Below are 13,977 nucleotides of genomic sequence, written 5' to 3' on the forward strand. Positions count from 1 at the left end.
CTCTCCCTTGGTTTCTCCATTCTAATACTGAAACTTAAATAAGTTAGATGAATAGTTATTTTCAGGGCATGAGGTAACTCATCTGGGACATACAAAAAACTGTCCAAATAATAACTTTCATCGGGGATTTACTATGTATCAGGCACTTTACAAACTTTGCCTTATTTTAATTCTTAAAATAAATGTATGACATTGATCCTGTCATCTGTCTTAAAGAAAAAGAAATTGAAGCCTAGAGATGATATACATATCACCCAAAGTAACACAGCTGCTAATTGGTAGAGGCAGGACTTGATCACAGGAAGTCTGAATCCAAAGTTTAAGCTCATATCAACCATGCTATATTAAAAAGCAAATATTTAAGACAATGATTATAATTGCCTTCTGAGAGAAAGAGAGAGAATCTTTGCATAAAGTTGTAATCCTCTGTAATACTTTGCCCTCCCTCTCACATATTTTTTAATTATTTGTTGATACCACTGTAATGCAGATTGTCATTATTATCCCAGATCTGCATCTTGTCATTGTGGTCCATGGGAAACACGTCCACAACTAAGGCCTGGAACAGCTCATCAGTGACCACATTCATCTTCGTGGGATTTGCAGACCATCCAGAACTCCAGGTCCTGCTCTTTGTGACCTTCCTGGGTATCTATCTTGTGACCCTCTCCTGGAACCTGGCCCTCATCTTTCTAATCAGAAGTGACACCCGTCTGCAAACACCCATGTATTTCTTCCTCAGCAACTTGTCCTTCATTGACATCTGTTACTCTTCCACAGTGGCTCCCAAGATGCTCACTGACTTCTTCCAGGAGCAGAAGACCATATCATTCTTGGGTTGTGCTGCTCAGTTCTCTTTTTTTGATGGCATAGGTCTAACTGAGTGCTTTCTCCTGACTGCTATGGCATACGATTGATACACAGCCACCTCCAGTCCCCTGCTCTACACTGCCATCATGTCCCAGGGTCTCTGTACACACATGGTGATTGGGGCATATTTCAGTGGCTTCCTGAGCTCCCTGATCCAGGCCTGCTCTATATTTCAGCTCCACTTCTGTGGACCCAACATCATCAACCATTTCTTCTGTGACCTCCCACCAGTCTTAGCGATTTCTTGCTCTGACACGTTCCTCAGTCAAGTGGTGAATTTTCTTGTAGTGGTCACTATTGGGGGAACATCATTCCTCATCCTCGTCATCTCCTACAGTTACATAGTTGCTGCTGTCTTGAAGATCCATTCAGTGGAAGGCCAAAGGAAAGCCTTCAACACATGTGCCTCACACCTGATGGTGGTGACTCTGCTGTTTGGGACAGCCCTTTTCATGTACCTGCGACCCAGCTCCAGCTACTCTCTTGGCAGGGACAAGGTGGTGTCTGTGTTCTATTCACTGGTGATCCCCATGCTGAACCCTCTAATCTACAGTTTGAGGAACAAAGAGATCAAAGATGCCCTGTGGAAGTTGTTGGAGAATAAGAAAGTGTTTTCCTAGTTTATGATTGAAAACATATTTCTCCAAACTGACAGAGACTTATATAACATATGATATCTACCTCCACCTCTGGCTTAGGCAAGAGGTACATTTTGTGTGCATATTTGGAAATGGAGGCTCCTCCTGCCAAATTTTTCTCACTGTTCCCCCTGGTGATCTGTCCACTGACCCCACCGTGGATAGCCAAAAAGGGGAAATGATTATTGCACAAAAATAATCTCCCTGGGATTCTCACAATTAGTATTACAGCAACCACATTTTATTGGGTACTTAACATATATGAGGCACAAAAGTTATTTAATAAAATACTCATTGCAGTGCTATGAGGCAAATAGTACTATCCCTATGTTACAAATGAAGAAATGAGGTCCTAGGAAGAAAAAATGACTTGCCCAGCGTTATACGGAAAGTAAGGGGCAAGAATCCCATTCAGACCTAGGTCCTCCTGACTCCAGAGCCCATACTCTGCCCAAATGCTGCCTTCCGTGTTCAACAACAAACAGCCCTGAAGTTGTACATGTGTATAACTCTTATTACTAGTATATGGCAGGATCCAAAAAGATACACTATGTATAGTTGAGGTACCTTACAAAACAAGATGCCTTTTTACTCCATTAAACATTCTCTCCAAGGTATCCCTGTTGGATTCCCATTATGGCTACTGAATAATTTTCTAAACAAAATGTACCGAAGTACATTACCCTTTTCCGCCATTTCTATCTGAGCTGTGTAGGGGCCTGGAAAATTTGTGTCCCATGATATCACATCCGTACTCTTCTCTTCCCAGTCTCTGTCACCTAAAGTGCCTACTAGGTCTGTATTTCCTTGATTTCAACCATGTCATTCCTTTACCAGTTCAGCACCTGACTCCACTTCACAGCTTAGTCTCCCTTTTGATCACCACACTCTGAGTTCCTCTTGCTCTCTTCTATCCAAACCCATTGCTCCCATAAAATCTTTGTTTCTTAACCTGAATGGATTAGCCCACATTCAGTACTATTTGCCACTATCTCTGGAAGGCATGTCTCAGGCCATCACCTCCAGGTCATTAGTCCTTCTTAAAGGACATGGACAGTGGAGTTGTCCAGCACAACCATTTCTGCTGGTAAATCCCTCCATCATTCCTTTATGGGCCTGTCCTCTTCTCAACACATTCATTTTTCCATTAATAGAGGTCTATTGGATACGCAAAAAGTCTTCATTTGATTTCATTGTTCATGTAAGTGGATTAACTACTTCATATTTGGAAGAGCATAAACAACGCACAGGGGAGGTGAGATCTCTGTCCCAGGTCTCCTGGATTCTTGAGTCTCCTAAATTCATTCCCATTCAAAGTCAAGCAAACTTAAAGTGATTCATACAAATAATATCCAATGATATTACCCAATGGGTAACTTTTCCTGAAATTTTTTTATCAGTTACCTCTATGAATATTAGGACTTATATGGCACTGTATTGGAAATTCTGGGAATCACCTTTATTGATGGATGTTATACCCAGGATACTTCTAGTTTTCTGCTTCCTTAGCAGGCTGAGTACAATGTGAGGAAGTCTTTAGGATTATTTCAGATGTAAGATCTAATGAAGGGGCCAGTCAGGCCAAGCGGAGCAGATTTCGATACATGTGAATAGATGATTTCTTTGAAGTTTAGAATTGACATTCTTGAATTCTGATATATTTCCATTCAAATTAATAGCTATGATTAAGTAGAATTATTTTTTCTTCCTAAAGGAAGTGATTCAATTTATGAAAAATATGGAAAAGGTTTACCTTAAAGGAAAAGTACAAATTATTTAATATCAAATCATTTTACCTTCTTCTCCTTCTTTAAAACACACACACATTCCTCATCTGCTTTATTTTCCAACTCATCTCAGTTCATATAACATAAACCCTCCACCTGGCCTCTTGAGAGAACTTTACATATAAGCAAAATACAATGTGGCCTCTACACAGTTCACTCTGAGGAATCTGAGTGTATTGGTTTACTATCACTAATGTAACTAATTACCACAAAGTAAGTGGCTTAAAACAACATAATGTTATTATCTCACAGTTCTGTAGGTTAGACGTTTGAGAGAGGTCTCACTGGGCTGAAATCAAAGTAGTAGCAGAGCTGTGTCCCTTTCTAGAGGCTCTATGATAGAATCCATTTCCTTGCCCTTTGCAGCTTTTAGAGACCACCCACATTCCTTGGCTCATGGTTCCCTTCCACCATCTTCAAAGCCCACAATGTCACATCTACCCTCACTGGGAAAGGTTCTCTGCTTTTAAAGACTCTCGTGATTAGAGTCATGCGCCACATAACTAGGGTTCAGTCAAAAACAGGCTGCCTATATGACTGTGGTCCCATAAGATTAGTATCATATAGCATAGATGTGTTGTAGTATACACCATCTAGATTTGTGTAGATACACTCTGTGATGTTTGCACAATGACAAAATCGCCTAACGATGCATATCTCAGAATGTGACACTTGAGTGTAGGTTGGGCCTGCTCAGATAATCCAGGATAATCTCCCCATTTCAAAGTCTATAATTCAATCACATCTTAAAACTCTCTTTTTCCTGAAAGATAATCTATTCACAGGCTCATAGGATTAAGATTTTGTCACGTTTGGGGACCACTATTCTCCCTACTTAGCTCTTTTAACATTTGATGTCACTTTACTGATTTGAGTTTATGAGGCCAGCTTTCAAGAACATTCATGAGCTCCCCATTGCCCTCAGGTTAAAGTCCTTAACATGCATTATAAAGTCCTCTTTGCTTCATGCTGCAGCTCTGCTTACTTCAACTCTTCACCCCCTACTACATCTCCCCTAGTACTTTGGGGACAGCATGCTGTCCCAAGGCATCTATTTCTTTTTCTTCCCCTCAAGCTCTTTGTACTAGGAGTTTCCTCTTTCCTCCATAATCTTTTTAACTGACTGATGGTTGTTCAACCTTCAGGTCTCTACTCAGAGCACTTCCTCCATGAAGATCTTCCCACTCATTTCCCAAACCCAGGACATCATGGTTTACCCAGTTGTTGCACTAACATTACTGTTTGTAATCATTTGTTCTATTGCATGTACCTTACACTAAACTATAACTTCCTTGAGGATAGAGATAGACCCTTGTTCACTTTCATTCATCCATCTAACACAGTGTTTGGCACATAGTAGACATATGATAAATATTTCTTTAATAAATAAACAATTCATTGTTTATAGTAACTTTGGCTTTTGCTGCATATAGTGATTGTATTATTGTCTTGTGGTATGGCTAACAAGGTTTCTTATAGACGTATTTCAACAAAAGAGAGACTGAACAAAATTAGACCACTTTTCTCATCTATTATCCTTCTATAAAATTTTAGGAGGGCTTTTAATTAAACTGCTAATCATAACGATTCAAATAAATTAGCAGTACTGATTACTGTAAATATAATACACAACTAGAGACAGTTAAATAGAAAAACAGATACCAGAGAATCCTCACAAATAAAACACTCCATACAGCAGTACTTAATTTCTTTCCATCTTTGCCATCTCTAGGCATAATTTATTTAAACTCACACAGAATTACTCAATTAAAATTAAAGCCAGGTTACCATATTTCTGGCTTTAGTGGACTCCCATCTTCACCAGAAATCAAGGCACTCATTTCCCCAATCTGAGAAATCTAACCCAGTTTGTGCCTGAAGACAAGTGCAAACCTCCCCTGAGACTTTTTCAACCTCTTCTGCTTCCTTCCTTTCTAACTATAAAGAGAAAAAGAGACCATTATTCTATCACCCATGAATCCACTGTGTCCAGAACAAAATACTCTGTGAAGATTAGCTTTCTCCCTCTCCTTCAGAAATCTTCCATCTCTCAAATTTAGCTCTCTCCCCTTAGAAATTAGAAGCTACCTTAACTTGGTTAAAGTACAAAATGATTTGATAAATATTTACAAACTCAATTTTACCAGAAACATGTTCTGGGATATATTTAAATAAAGTTTTTAAGCAGAGATAAAAGGTCTCCACTTATTTGCTTTTGCTCTTTGTAGTTTCAAAATATTTTAGGATGACTTGAAATATTCATGCAATGAACAAAATAAAGCAAGTTGCAAATAAGTCAACAGCTATATGCTTTTTAAAAAGTTAAAATGCTGCATGGCAATTAGAAAAACATAGATAAATATATATATGCAATCTTGGAATAGAAAAGATCTTTCTAAACTTAATGCTAAAAGCAAAACCATAAAGAAACAAAGGACAGGTTAGACTACAATGGTGTTAAAATCTATATGGCAAATAAACAAAAAAAAGAAAGTCAAAGGACAGAAGTCTAATGAGGAAAAATATGTGCACTACTTATGGTAGACAGTAGTTTATATAAGTTTATCTTACAAACAAAATTAGAACAAGATAAACCAATAGAAAAATGGGCACAATTCTGTCTTTAGGTCAGAAATGTGTCTCTTGTATACAGCATAGATATGGGTCTTGTTTATTCATCCAGTTAGCCACCCTATGCCTTTTGATTGGAGCATTTAGTCCATTGACATTTAAAGTAGCTATTGATAAGTATGTACTTATTGCCATTTTGTTCCTTCTTTCTTGGTGTTTTAATAGTTCTTCTCTGTTCCTTTCTTGTCTTGCTCTCTTCCTTTGTGGTTTGATGGCTTTCCTTAGTATTATGTTTGGGTTTCTTTCTCATAAGTTTTTGTGTATTTATCATAGATTTCTGACTTATAATTGCCATGAGGTTCATATATAATAACCTATGTACATAGCAATCTATATTAACTTGATGGTCTCTTTAGTTTGACCTCTTTCTAAAAGTTCTACTCTTATTCTCTCCTTCTCCCACAGTTTCTGTTTTTGATATCAAATCTAACCTCCTTTTTTTGTGTGTGTGTATTGTTACCCTCTTATTATGGAAATTTTAGTACTTTTGTTTTTTGGCCTTCATGTTATCTTCATAGGTGTTTGATCTGATACCTTTACTATATTTTTGCCTTTACCGGTGATTTTAGCACCTTTTTTTTTATAGAGGGGAGGGAGGAGGGAGAAAGGGGTGATGAGGCACATGTGTGTGGTGTTGGATTGTAATTAGTCTGTGGGTGGTGAAGGTGATGCAATCTTCACAGGAATCAAAATATAATCATGTACACCTGAAATTTACATAATGTTAAAAACCAATGTTACCTCAGTAAAAAAAAGGGGGGGGCACAGTTATGAGCAAGCAATTCACAAAAAAGAAATACAAATGGCTAATAATTTGATGAGAAAATACTCTAGAGTACTAATATTCAAAGAAATGAAAACATAGCAGTGAGAATTTTTTTCTATTAAAAAGGCAGATGTTAAAAGTAACAATAATACCAAATGCTAACAAAGTTACAGAAAAATAGGCCCTCTCATATATAATTGGTAAAACATAAATTGCATCATCTTTCTGAAGGTCAGTTTGACTACACGTACCAAAAGTAATTAAATGTACATGCTTTTACACAATGTTAAAAACCACTACAACCTGAATAAAATAATTGATAAAACAATGTACATACTTTTGCCTCACCTATCGTCCTTCTTGGAATGTATTCTAAGGTGTGCATATATGTCCAGGGATGCTCATCACAGTGCTACATAATGGTGAAAATTGAAGCAACCTTTTTTTTTATTAAGATTATGATAGATTACAACCTTGTGAAATTTCAGTTGTACATTATTGTTAGTTATGTTGTAGGTACACCACTTCACCCTTTATGGCCTCCGCCCATGCCCCCTTTCCCCTGCTAACCAACAATCAGTTCTCTTTGCCTATATGTTAACTTCCACCTATGAGTGGAGTGATACAAAGTTCATCTTTCTCTATCTGGCTTATTTCACTTAACATAATACCCTCAAGGTCCATCCATGTTGTTGTGAATGGGACAATTTTGTCCTTTTTTTATGGCTGAGTAGTATTCCATTGTATATATATACCATATCTTCTTTATCCAATCATCAGTTGCTGGGCACTTAGGTTGCTTCCACGTCTTGGCTATTGTATATAATGCTGCAATGAACATAGGGGTGCATGGGACTTTTGGAATTGCTGATTTCAGGTTCTTAGGATAGATACTCAGTAGTGGGATGGCTGGGTCATAAGGTATTTCTATTTTTAATTTTTTGAGAAACCTCCATACTGTCTTCCATAGTGGCTGCACCACTATCCTTCCCACCAACAGTGTATGAGGGTTCCTTTTTCTCCACAACCTCTCCAACATTTGTCACTTTTGGTTTTGGATATTTTTGCCATGCTAATAGGTGTAAGATGATATATTAGTGTAGTTTTGATTTGCATTTCCCTGATGATTAGTGATGATGAGCATCTTTTCATGTGTCTATTGGCCATCCTTATATCTTCTTTGGAGAAATCTCTGTTCATGTCCCCTGGCCATTTTTTGATCGGGTTGCTTGATTTTTTGTTGTTGAGCTGTGTGAGTTCTTTATATATTATGGAGATTAACCTTTTGTCGGATAAATAACTTGTAAATATTTTTTCCCAATTAGTAGGTAGCTTTTTTTGTTTCAATCCTGTTTTCCCTTGCCTTGAAGAAGCTCTTTAGTCTGATAAAGTCGCATTTGTTTATTCTTTCTATTGTTTCCCTCGTCTGAGGAGTTATGGTGTCTGAAAAGATTCTTTTGAAACTGATGTTAAAGAGTGTACTGCCTATATTCTCTTCTAGAAGACATATTGTTTCAGGCCTAATCTTTAGGTCTTTGATCCATTTTGAGTTTATTTTTGTGAATGATGAAAAAGAATGGTCAATTTTCATTCATTTGCATGTGGCTGTCCAGTTTTCCCAGCACCATTCATTGAAGAGACATTCTTTTCTCCATTGTAGGCCCTCAGCTCTTTTGTCGAAGATTAGCTGTCCACAGATGTGTGGTTTTATTTCTGGGCTTTCAATTCTGTTCCATTGATCTGTGCACCTGTTTTTGTACCAGTACCATGCTCTTTTGATTACTGTAGCTTTGCAGTATGTTTTGAAGTCAGGGATTGTGATGTCTCCAGCTTTATTCCTTTTTCTCAGGATTGCTTTAGCAATTTGGGGTCTTTTGTTGCCCCGCATGAATTTTAGGATTCTTTGTTCAATTTCTGTAAAGAATGTCACTGGGATTCTGATTGGGATAGCATTGAATCTGTAGATTGCTTTAGGTAGTATGGACATTTTAACTATGTTTATTCTCTCAATCCATGTGCATGGAATGTCTTTCCATCTCTTTATGTCGTCATCAATTTCTTTCAGGAAAGTCTTTTAGCTTTTGTTGCGTAGATTTTTCACTTCCTTGGTTAAATTTATCCCAAGGTATTTTATTCTTTTTCTTGCGATTGTGAATGGGATTGAGATCTTGAGTTCTTTTTCTGTTAGCTCATTGTTAGCATATAAAAATGCTACTGATTTATGTATGTTGACTTTATACCCTGGACCATTGCTGTAGCTGTTGATTATTTCCAATAGTTTTCCTATGGGTTCTTTGGGGTTTTCTATATATAAGATCATGCCGTCTGCAAACAGCGAGAGTTTTACTTCTTCGTTGCCTATTTGTATTCCTTTTATTTCTTTTTCCTGCCGAATTGCTCTGGCCAACACCTCCAGTACTATGTTGAATAAGAGTGGTGAAAGTGGGCACCCTTGTCTTGTTCCTGTTCTCAGAGGAGTGGCTTTCAGTTTTTGTCCCTTGAGTCTGATGTTGGTTGTGGGTTTGTCATATATGGCCTTTATTATGTTGAGGTACTTTCCTTCTATACCCATTTTATTGAGGGTTTTTAACATAAATGGATGTTAGATCTTGTCGAATGATTTCTCTGCATCTATTGAGATGATCATGTGGTTTTTGCTTCTCATTTTGTTAAGGCAGTGTATCACGTTGATTGACTTGCGGATGTTGAACCATCCCTGTGTCCCTGGTATAAATCCCACTTGATAATGGTGTATAATCTTTTTGATGTATTGTTGTATTCGGTTTGCCAAAATTTTGTTGAGGATTTCTGCATCTATGTTCCTCAGTGATATTGGCCTGTTGTTTCCCTTCTTTGTGTTGTCCTTGTCAGGTTTGGGGATCAGGGTGATGTTGGCTTCATAGAATGTGTTAGGGAGTGCTCCATCTTCCTCAATTTTCTGAAGTAGTTTGAGAAGGATAGGCATTAAATCTTCTTTGAATGTTTGGTCGAATTCTCCAGAGAAGCCTGGACTTTTATTTTGGGGGAGGTTTTTGATTACTGTTTCTATTTCTTTACTTGTGATTGGTCTATTCAGATTCTCTATTTCTTCCTGCTTCAGTTTGGGGAGGTTGTAAGAGTCTAGGAATTTACCCATTTCTTCTAGGTTGTTCAATTTGTCGGCATATAGTTTTTCATAGTATTCTCTTACAATCCCTTGTATTTCTTTGGTATCCATTGTGATTTCTCCTCTCTCATTTCTAATTTTATTTATTTGAGTCTTCTCTCTTTTTCTCTTAGTGAGTCTGGCTAAGGGTTTGTCGATTTTGTTAATTTTTTCAAAGAACCAACTCTTTGTTTCATTGATCCTTTCTACTATCTTTTTTGTTTCAATATCATTTATTTCTGCTCTAATTTTTATTATTTCCCTCTTTCTACTGACTTTGGGCTTTGTTTGTTCTTCTATTTCTAATTGTGTTAGGTGTTGTTTGAGGTTGCTTATCTGAGATTTTTCTTGTTTTTTGAGGTAAGCCTGTCTTGCAATGAATTTCCCTCTTAGGAGTGCTTTTGCTGTGTTCCAAATGAGTTGGTATGGCATGTTTTCATTTTCATTTGTCTCCATATAATATTTGATTTCTTCTTTAATTTCTTCAATAATCCATTGTTTGTTCAGTAGTATGCTGTTTAGTCTCCGCATTTTTGCTCCTTTCCCAGCTTTATTCTTGTAGTTGATTTCTAGGTTTATAGCATTATGATCCAAAAAGATGCTCGATATTATTTCAACCCTCTTGAATTGATTGATGCTTGCTTTGTTTCCCAAGATATGGTCTATCATTGAGAATGTTCCATGAGCACTTGAGAAGAATGTGTAACCTATATATTTCTATTAAGTCCATCTGGTCTAATTTTTCATTTAATTCTTTAATTTCCTTGTTGATTTTCTGTCTGGATGGTCTACCCATTGGTGTTAATGGGGTGTTGAGGTTCCCTACTATTATTGTATTGTTGTTGATGTCTCATTTTAGTTTTGTTCAGAGTTGCTTTAAAATTTTGGTGCTCCTGTGTTGGGTGCATGTATATTTATAAATGTTATGTCATCTTGGTGGTGTGTCCCTTTTTGTCATTATAAACTGCTCCTCTTTGTCTTTCTTTATCTGTTTTGCTTTGAAGTCTACTTTGTCTGATATAAGCATGGTGACACCTGCTTTCTTTTGTTCATTATTAGCCTTGAGTATTGTCTTCCATCCCTTCAGTCTGAGTCTGTGTTTGTCTTTGGGGCTGAGGTGTGTTTCCTGAAGGCAGCATATTGTTGGGTCTTGTTCTTTGATCCATCCTGCCACTCTGTGTCTTTTGATTGGAGAGTTCAATCCATTTACATTTAGAGTGATTATTGAAATGTGGGGGCCTACCGCTGCCATTTTTTCACTTGTTTTCTGGTTCTCTTGCATTTCCTTTGTTTCTTGCCCCATGATTTTTGGACTAATAATTCAGGTAGGTAAATTTCTGTATTGGCTTTCTTCTTATTTGCAATTTGTGTCTTTATTCTTGTTATTTATTTAGTGGTTACCAGGTGGTTTTTATAAAACATCTCATAGATGAGATAGTTCATTTTCTGATAGCCTCTTATTTCCTTAAATTAAAACATTCCATCCCCTTCCTCTTCCCCTTCCAGGTTGTTATTGTCAGATTTTTTCCCCTTCCTTCTTGTGTTGTGGGTTTGCGGTTAAAATGACAGGATTATATTTTTTCTTGGTGTTTCCCTTCCTTTTATCTTTAATGTTTTATTTAACTTTTGCTAACCTGTTCTGATGGAGAGTTGCTACTTTCTGTTATTGTCCTTCTACTTATCTCCTCTGCTCTGGGTTTTGTAACCCCTTTCCTTTTTTTGATTTTTCAGGTATGAGGGTCTTCCTGAGCATTTCTTGAAGAGGAGGTCTTGTGACAATGGACTCCCTTAACTTTTGTTTATCTGGAAAAGTTTTTATTTCTCCATCGTATTTGAAGGATATTTTCGCTGGGTAGAGTATTCTTGGCTGCAAGTTTTTGTCTTTCAGAGTTTTGAATATACATTCCACTCTCTTCTAGCCTGTAAGGTATCTGCTGAGAAATCTTCTGATAGCCTCATGTGGGTTCCTTTGCAGGTTATTTTCTTCTGCCTGGCTGCCCTTAGTATTTTCTCTTTGTCATTGACTTTTGCTAGCTTCACTATTATATGCCTTAGGGTGGTCTTCTTACATTGATAAAGTTTGGAGATCTATTGGCTTCTGTCACATGGAGTTCCATCTCTCTCCCCAGGTTTGGAAAGTTCTCAGCCATTATTTCTTTGAACAGGCATTCTGCCCCCTTCTCCTTCTCTTCTCCCTCTGGTATACCTATAATCCTTATGTTTTGACTCCTAATTGAGTCTAATAATTCTCAGAGAGTTTCTTCATTTATTTTTGTCGGTGTCGCAATCCAATGTACACATCAAGATAGATGCGGAGACGGCTGATGGCCACTCTGAGTTTATTATAACCAGCGTTTCAATATATACATAGCTTACATCTGTTAAACATACACAGGTGTTCTGGACAATGTAATTAGCAAATGCCAAGAATTCTTTGTGATTTCTCAAGGAACCCTCCCTTGGCCTCTGTTTTGATATTATCATGTTATTGCTGTGCTCGTATATTTTTATCTCGGAGCATGCTAGGCCTCCTAGGCAATGGCCCCTCCTGCTCCCTATATCATGTCTCCATCTGTGCCCCCGGGTGACCATGCCTGGCTTAGGTTGCCTCCCCCTGGAGGTCTTACCTCTCATTGGCTAACTGGCCTTCTCACCTCTGGGTCACAGTTTGTTGGCAAGCATTTTCCAGTGATTATCAACACTTGCTGCATCAGGGGTGGCTACACGTTTTAGTCTTAGTTCTCTCTCCTCCTCTGTCTGCAGCATTTCTATATTCCTATCCTCCAAATTGCTAATTCTCTCCTCTGTATTATCGACCCTACTGTTCAGAGAGTCCAGATCTTTCTTAATCTCTTCCATTGTGTTCTTCATCTCCAGTATTTCTGATTGGTTCTTCTTTATAGTGTCAAGCTCTTTTGTGACATAGCTCCTGAACTCATTGAGTTGTCTATCTGTATTCTCTTTTAACTTGTTGAGTTTTTTTAATAATGGCTGTTTTGAATTCATCATCATTTAGGTTATAGATTTCATTGTCTTTGGGATTGTTTTCTGGGTACTTGTCATTTTCCTTCTGTGCTGGAGATTTAATATATTTTTTTCATACTGCTTGATGGCGTGGATTTGTGCCTCTGCATAGAGATAGAGTTTAGTTACTGCCTCCACTTGTTTCTACTGGTGTAGGGGGGAGCAGCTGTTTAGGCTGCACCAACCAGGAACCCTGTCAGGTGTTGCTGACTGGACCTGGGCCCCTCCTCATAGTCACAGTGGTCCTGTGGGGTCTCTCATCATCTGTGGGGGCAATCACAAGGGGGCCTCAGGCTGCTGGTGCCTACTGTTGCAGACCACCTAGACGCGCTCCCTCCTTAGGGTCTGCAGTGGTGTTATGGGCTTTCCCAGCGTCCGGGAGCAGGATCACCTATATTCGCAGCTCTGTCACTTTCTTGGCCCACAAGATCTCACTTGTCCACTAGAGGCCACGGCAGAGCTATGGGTATCTTCTGCAGTCTGTGGTTAGCTTACCTAGCTGTGCTACTTTTGCCCCAGGGCCTTCCAGCCTTGTGATTGCCAGTTGGGGCCTCTCCACTAGTGCTGTGCAGAGGCTTTCACTGTGGCTACTGTGGGACTGTGAGTTTTCCCCCTGGGCCATGGAGTCAGGCAGCTGGAGCTCCACCCATCCCCTGGACACTCCCACAGGATCAGTGGGTGTCTCTTGCCCCCTCTGGGACACAGCCAGAGTCCGTGAGTCAGAGACAGCTCGTGGGCTGCTGCTCTGCCTGGGATCCTCCTCTCCCAGAGCCTCCCAGTGTTCTGAATGCTGGGCAGGGCTTCTCCACTAACACCAGTAGAGGCTTTCCCGCCTGCTGTTGTGGGACCATAGAGTTTCCCCTTGGGCCGTGGAGCCAGGCCACTGGAGCTCCACCTAGCCCCCAGCCACTCCAATGGGATCTCTGGCTGTCCCTTGCCCCCTCTTGGACACAGCCAGAGTCTGTGAGTCAGCAGCAGCTGGCGGGCTGCTGCCCTGCCTGGGATCCTCCTCTTCAGGAGCCTCCTGGTGTTCTGAATGCTGGGTGGGGCCTCTCCACTAATGGCAAGTAGAGGCTTTCCCTGCTGGTGCAGGACCATGGAGTTTCCCCCTGGGCT

General features: G+C 39.1%; 1 pseudogene; it reads left to right on the forward strand.

The window, feature by feature from the left end:
- Window positions 1-533: 533 nt before the first annotated feature.
- Window positions 534-1,490, forward strand: LOC138916488 (olfactory receptor 5A1-like; annotated as a pseudogene).
- The last annotated feature ends 12,487 nt before the right edge of the window (window positions 1,491-13,977 follow it).

The sequence above is a fragment of the Equus caballus genome, chromosome 12 (assembly GCF_041296265.1).
Source record: "Equus caballus isolate H_3958 breed thoroughbred chromosome 12, TB-T2T, whole genome shotgun sequence".
In the NCBI taxonomy this organism is placed as follows: Eukaryota; Metazoa; Chordata; class Mammalia; order Perissodactyla; family Equidae; genus Equus; species Equus caballus.